Below are 7,543 nucleotides of genomic sequence, written 5' to 3'. Positions count from 1 at the left end.
TACCACCATCTCATGTGCCAAGGGCTTTACTCCAATGGTCTCTCAGCTAACTGGTAGCATCCAAGACAGATTTGTCTAGCCCCTCCCTTACGTGGGACCCCTTCCAAGGTCCTGTATGCAATTTTGAATTTGTAATTTTGTATTCCTTTTCTTAAAGAGGCCCTCTCCACCCCTTACCGGTACCCCCCACCCCCACCCAAGTGGTATAAGCTTCAGGCTCCAAAAAGCCTGGCTACTTCTCTGGGTAACATGTCATTCTGTTTTTACAGATGTGGAAACTGAGGCTTAGGGAGGTATAGAATAACTTGCCCAAGGTCACCGCTAATCTTTGGCAGAGCCCCAAATCTACCCTAGCCAGATCTTTCTGTCTCTGAAGCCTGTGGCTGTGACAACCACAGTGACCTCCTGGTTTGAATCCTGGCCCCACCCTTCTAGTTTCTTGCCCTGAATTAACTGAGACACTTGCTGTGGTTTGAGAAATGTCCTCTCTTCACTGGCCTGGCAGCATTACGTGGCGGCATTCCTGGTCTGGGGGGCGGCAGGCTTCATCCTCGGGTCTGCTCGCTCGCAGCACTGAGATTCTATAATTTGATTCTAATCTCAGCTCTCATCCCACCAACAGATCTTTGTTCCCGCTTAGGCAACAAGATGGATGAATAAGATTGTCAAGGAGCTTGAGATATTTAGATATGGGGCTAGGTCCTGTTTTCCTCCCCAGTTTGTGAGAAGCCTGAGTTATCTTCAGACCTTTGCTGGAATACGGGAATTTGCTGGGGCCCTTCCCCCCAGATGTCATCGGCCACAAGGAAACTAGCAGAGCACTCCCTCCAGACATCCAACTTGCCGTAGCACCTGTCAGCAGGCAAGAGGGCTCCATCCAGGTGGGGGCCTCCAAAGCAAGCCCTTTAACACTGGCCCAGGCATCTGTAGCTCTTGGTTCCACTGTGGCTCTTCCCATGAAGCTGCTGTGACCCTGGGAAAGGTATTGCTTCTCTCTCCCCCAACTTTGTGAAATGGGTGCTAGGTTGTAGGGGACTTCTGAAACACTGAGGACCCCTGGCCACTGAGCTGCAGGCCCAGCCTTCCTTGTGTCGGAACCCATGGCACTTGTATGAGCACAGCCTACTCACTCGCCATTGCCTGGTGGGTGGAACAAATGGGATTTAAATAATGATAATCATCTTTTATGACCCTTTAGAGTAAACAGAGGGCCTTGTTTTTTTCACTCTTTGATGGCTCTTCTGAAAGCTAGCGTGTATCAGAATCATCTGGGAAGGTAATAAGGCACAGAGAGACTCTGACTCACTGAAGTACGGGGAATCTGGGCCTTTGCATTTTGACCAAGTTCTCCGGGTGGTTCTGACCCTGGCCAGAGTTTGAGTTCCACCGTGCTGTGGGGTAAAAGTCATTGCCCGCCTTTAATAGATTAGAGGCTGGGAAGTGCTTTGCCTGAAGGTATAGGACTTGGCGGGAATGAACACAAAGCACTCCTTTAGGCAGGAAGTTGGAGACTTCAGAAGCAACACTGAAACCCCTTACCCAGATGGGAATTCATGGCCCATCCTCGTTCCCTGGGGTAGCTCTTCCCAGCCTGTGGCTGATTACTATGACTCTCTCCCTGACTGCACAACAGTGGCGATAATCATAACTCACTGTAGTGAGTCTCTTCTGTGTGCTAACTCGAGACTAAGTGCATTACACAAAGAAGGCACTGTTATCACCCCCCCCTTTACAGATGAGGAAATGAGGCTCAAACGGGTTACTTGACTTGCCTAAGGCACTAGAGGCTGAGCTCTGATGTGAATTTGGGCCTCTTGGAACGTGCCTCTGAAGCTGTAGTTTATCACCGTGTGCCTTGATGATGCTTAATGTATACTAGAAACTCGTGTGCCTTGATGATGCTTAATGTATACTAGAAACTCCAAAATAATAATAATAATAATAATAAACCCTTACATGTACATAATTTATGTGGTTGAAGATTTTGGAATTTCATGCAGCTATCAAATTTCCAAATGAATTTTAGGAATTGGCATAGATGTCCAAATTCTCAGTTTTCTAAGTATCTTAAAAGGGCCATTTCTTGGGGCGCCTGGGTGGCTCAGTCAGTTAAGCGTCTACTTTCGACTCAGGTCATGATCCTGTAGTCCTGGGATGGAGCCCTGCATCCGGTGAGCCCCCCATCAGTCGACTTGCTCAGTGTGGAGTCTGCTACTCCCTCCGCCCCTCCCCCTGCTTGTGCGTGAGCACTCTCTCTCTCTTTCTCTCTCTCTCTCTCTATTGCGCGCACGCGCTTTCTCTCTGACAAATAAATAAAATCTTAAAAAAAAAAAGGTCATTTCTTAAAAGAAAGAATATTTCAATCCCCAAAAGCTGGAAGGATACAATCTCAGGATAAAGGTCAATGTTTTTAATGCTAAAAGCACTCCTCCCCTTTCTGGCAGGTCGCTGTTCTGGGCCTTGGTGTTGTTCCTCGCCTGTGAAATGCTGACAAGGGCATCTGTACCTCTCCAGCAGGAGTGAGGAGCAACAGAGAAAAGGGACAAGTACAGTACCTAGATCACCATCAGTGCCCCAGAGAGGGGAGCTAGCTATTTTTTTGTGAGAGAGAGAGAGAGGGCGTGCATGCACAAGTTGGGGGAGGGGCAGAGGGAGAGAGAAAGAATCCCAAACAGTCTCCTTGCTGAGCATGGAGGCCAAAGCAGGGCTTGATCCCACGACCCTGAGATCATGACCTGCGCTGAAATCAAGAGTCGCCGACTGAGCCACCCCGGCGCCTCTAGGGGAGCTGTTTTTCTCATACCACTTTATCACTAGGGAGAACTGGAAAGGTCATCTTGCTGAGTTGTACTATCTTGCCAATCAGGAAACTGAGGCCCAGAGAGGGAAGGGACACAGTGAATTAATGGTGGTACCATGGCAGGGCCAAGACAATGACCCAGTCTAAGTCTCCTGATTTCCCAGCCCTGCTGCTCTCACCCCTTCCCAGACACCTTGAAACGCAGCGCAGACGAGAAGTTTCATTCATTCATTTAACCAATATTTACCAAGTCCCCGCCATGTGCCAACTGCTACGGCCCTAATGGGAGAAGGTAACGAACAAACAAAACAAGTGCCTGTGTCTTAGCTAGAGCCGCACGACAAAATACCACCGGCCGGGTGGCTTCAACGCACACATTTACTTCCTCGCTGTTCTAAAGGCTGGAAGTCCCAAGGTCTGGCAGGTCAGTTCTTGGGAAAACTCTCCCCCTGGCTTGCAGACAGCCTCTTTCTCCCTATGTCGGAGGCCGCATCTCCAAATACAGCCATGCTGGAGGGCAGGGGCTTAGGGCTTCAAAATCTGAATGTTGGGGGACCCAAACATTCAGTCCATGACAACCTGCCAGACGACTCACGGTCTAGTGTGGGAGCCAGACGATAAAGGAGCAGAAGATAATCATAAACTGTGGTCAGTGCCTTGAAGGGAATGAGCGTGGTGCAGTCAAGGAGGATAAGGGGGGGCGGGGAGGGAAAAGGCAATTTAGGTAAATCTGTCAGGGAAGGACTTTGAGAAGGTGGCATTGGAGCCAAGAACCAAAAAGAAGGGGCCAGCTGTGGGAAAATGGGACACGGGTGAGGCGAGGAGTTAGCAGTGTGCTCCAGGCAGAGCTGGTAAGGGAAGGGGCCCTGAGGAGGCGGTGGCCGAGAGTTCGAGCCCCTGAAAGGAGGCCAGGGCAGGGAGTCGTGTGAGTGCAGGGGACGGAGGCCAGAGGAGGGCAGAGGCAGGTGGGGGCCCTGCAGGTCATGGTAAAGAGTCTGGATGTTATCTGAAGTGTGCTCTGCAAGATCTGTGTGGAGAATGGGTCACCCGAGAGCAAGAGAGGAGGCAGGGAGACCTCCGAGGAGGTGATTGCAGACTAAGTGAGACGGAGGATCTGGGCTTGGGTTGCTGGGGTGCTGGTGGAGATGGAGAGAGGTGTGTGTGTGTGTGTGTAGAGCGAGAGAGACAGACAGACAGACAAAGTTCCAGGCAATGATACTGTAAGTTTTCATGATAATATTGTATCAGGTCTAATCTCCACAAAGGTCTACCAGCCTTACCATGCCATTTTGAACATTAAAAACTATCCCTCAGAACTCCTCGAAGGCCTAAGAATGTATCTGTGTCAGCGGGCATGGGTTCTGACACATTCTAGGTTTCTGAACTTGTGGGGGTGGGAGGGTCAGGGAGGGAGAGAAGGTCAGTGGCTTCAGGGAGTGGCTTCTGGTGGGCAGGAATGAGGACACAATGGCGCTTCTTTCACTGGCTGCAAGGTGTCAGCTCTGCTCGCACTACCCTACCCAGTGTGCGTTGTGTTCAGCCCAGTTTGTTTTCAGTAGCTCATAATGATAATGATGGTGATGGTGGTGGTAATAATAATACCATAACAAGAGCTTCCGCTTATTGGCCATTTCCTGTGTGCCAGGTGCTTAGCACTCATTATGTTACCTAATGCTTACAGCAGTCCTTCACCCTCATGGTCCTCAGCCTCATCCAGGCCAGCACGGCTTCTCACTTGGACGACAGCAAGAGCAGCACCCTGAGGAGTTCCCTTGCCTCCCTCTTCCCCACCTAAAAATCTACGTCCTCATAGTAGCCAGTGATGATGCCACTTCCCTGCCTAAAACCTCCCACTGCTCCGAATTGCCCTGAAAATATAATCTATAGAATCCTCACCATGGCTCGCAAGGCCCTGCATGTTCTGGCCCCTGCTGCCTTCCCAACAACCTCCCCTTGTTTGTCCCTCTCTCTAGAACAGGACACCCAGCCACTCCAACTGCCTTTCTGTTCTCCAAAACTCTTGCGCTTTCCTCCTTTTGCTCCTCCTCATGCCTGCACTGTTCCCTCTGCATTTTGCCTTGCTGGTCTTAGCTGGAGTTTCTTCTCCTCCAAGGGCCTCCCCTGATCCACCTCTGCCACCTAGTTACTGTGTCCCACACCGTTTACCCTCAGGTTGCTTCCCACAATCTGTAATTGTCTTGCTTATGTACTGGCGTCCTCTCACTAGAAGTTCAGCTCCGTAAAGTGGGAAGGCCTTGGTCCCCTGCTGTCCCCAGGACTTAGGGCTGGCCCCTGGTAGGCTCACAAAAAACATCTGATGAATGAATGTGTTATTGTTCCTATTCAACAGATGGGAAGAAGGCTTGGAGAGGTAAAGTTCCTTGCCCCTGCCTATATTAGTTTCCTTTGGCTGCCTTAAGACATTGCCACAAACTTAGTGGCTTAAAACATCACAAACTTGGGCTCTTAGAGTTCTGGATGCCAGCCTAAAATCAGTTTCAATGGGCTAAAGTCAAGGTGTCGGCTGGGCCACATGCCCTCCAGAGGCTCTAGGGGAATCCGTCTCCTTGTCTTTCTAGCTTCTAGAGTTGCATTCCTTGCCTTCCTTGACTCCTGGCCCTTCCTGCATCTTCATGTGGCGGCTTCTCTTTCTGACTCAGCCTCTATCACACGCTTTTCTTCTCTTCTGCCTGTCATCAAATCTCCCTCTGTCTCCCTCTTAGAAGGATACTTGTGATTCATTTAGGGCCACCTAGATAATCAGGATAATCTCATCTTGAGTATCTTAATTTAACCAAGTCTGCAAAGTGCCATATAAAGGAGCATTCACAGATTCTGGGATTTGGACGTGGATATCTTTGAGGCCATTATTCACCTGATTACCTTACCCAGCCAATCATCAAAGCCGGATCTGTCTGACTTCAGAAGCAAACTGCCGACCTTAAGCTGTAGTGTTCTGTTCGTATCTAGGCATTTCTTTTCCCTGTTAGTGTCCCTAGCACATGGTTGTGCACACAATTACCTCTCACTTAGTGCTCATCAAATGACTGTAACAGTCTCCCTTGGGGCATTAGAGCTTTTCTCATTCAGGTAAGACTAAAGACTCAGATGTGGCTTCTGGGCCAACCCATTTTCCTTGTCTATCTACCCAAAGCTCAACTTGCCTTCTTCCTTAGTTCCTTATCTACCACTTGGTGACTCTGTGCTTGTTTTGTCCCATTTCCCTTCCCCTTTCCCCCCTCTTGCCACCCCCCCTTCATCTTCTGCCTGTTTCTCTCTTCCTCTCTCTCCTGTCCTTCCTCCCTTTTTATCTTAGATGTCACAGAATTGTACAACCTGAAGCACAGACTAGTTTCTCCATTCTATAGATCATGAAACTGAGGCTCAGAGAGAGGAAATGATCATACACAAAGACCCACTGGTGTTTGGGACAGAGCCAGGAAAAGAGCCTAAAATATGGTTCTCAGTTTAGGAACTGCCTACCCAAACCTGATATCGTCTTAAAATTTTTTATTATTATTAATAGACTTTATTTGTCTTAGGTTCACAGTAAAATTGAGTAGGGGGCGTCTGGGTGGCTCAGATGGTTAAGCGTCTGCCTTCGGCTCAGGTCATGATCCCAGGGTCCCGGGATCGAGCCCCGCATCGGGCTCCCTGCTCGGCGGGAAGCCTGCTTCTCCCTCTCCCACTCCCCCTGCTTGTGTTCCCTCCCTCGCTGTCTCTCTCTCTGTCAAATAAATAAATAAATAAATAAATAAATAAATAAATAAAATCTTAAAAAAAAAAAACCTGAGTAGAAAGTGGAGGTCCTATTATAACCCCTGTCCCCAAACACTCACAGCTTCCAGCCACCCCCACTATCAACATCCCCCAACAGGGGGGTATATTTATTACAGTCAGTGAACCTACAGTGACACATCATTATCACCCCAAATCCATAGTTCACATTAGCGTTTAGTCTTGGTGTTGTACATTCTGTGGGTATGGAAAAATGTTTAATGACATGTATCCACCATTATATTATCATGCAGGAGAGTTTTTCTGTCTTAAAAATCCTCTGCTTATTCATCCCTCCTTCCCCCTAACCCCTGGCAACCGCTGATCTTTTTATGTGTCCATAGTTTTGCCTTTCCCAGAATGCATGTAATTGAAATCATTCAGTATGTAGCCTTTTCAGAGTGGCTTCTTTCCCCCAGGTGATACTCATTTAAGGTTTCTCCATGTCTTCTCATGGCTTGATAGCCCATTTCTTTTTAGTACTGGATAATGTTGCACTCTCTGGATGTAGTACAGTTTATTTATCCATTCACCTACTGAAGGGCATTTTGATTGCTTCCAAACTCTTGCAATTATGAATACACCTGTTATAAACATCTGTGTGGATGTTTTCGTGTGGACATAAGTTTTCAACTCCTTTGGGTAAATACTCATCATAAAATGATGTCCTCATTTTATTAGGTCTGGTTTGCGGAACAGCTGTTCTGGAGGAAATTATCTTTTACCTAGATAAATACCTGCACTTCAGACAAGCCCCTGTGCTTCTCTGTGCTGAATCGCATGAGTTAAAATGACCTTGGAGAACAGAGTCCAACCTCCTTATTTTATATATGGGGAAAAAGGCCCAGGGAGATTGACTCTGCCCTGGACCTGGGGCCCCCACCTCTCAGCTGGAGTTGGGAGTTGCTGGATTGAGCTCTACTTTGGTAGGAGGACAGGAAGGAGGGATGATTCTAGGGCTGCTCC

The sequence above is a fragment of the Eumetopias jubatus genome, unplaced genomic scaffold, assembly GCF_037043125.1.
Source record: "Eumetopias jubatus isolate StellerSeaLion01/CBP00866 unplaced genomic scaffold, mEumJub1_p1.0 scaffold_5, whole genome shotgun sequence".
Taxonomy (NCBI): Eukaryota; Metazoa; Chordata; class Mammalia; order Carnivora; family Otariidae; genus Eumetopias; species Eumetopias jubatus.
This window is presented reverse-complemented; position numbering follows the sequence as displayed.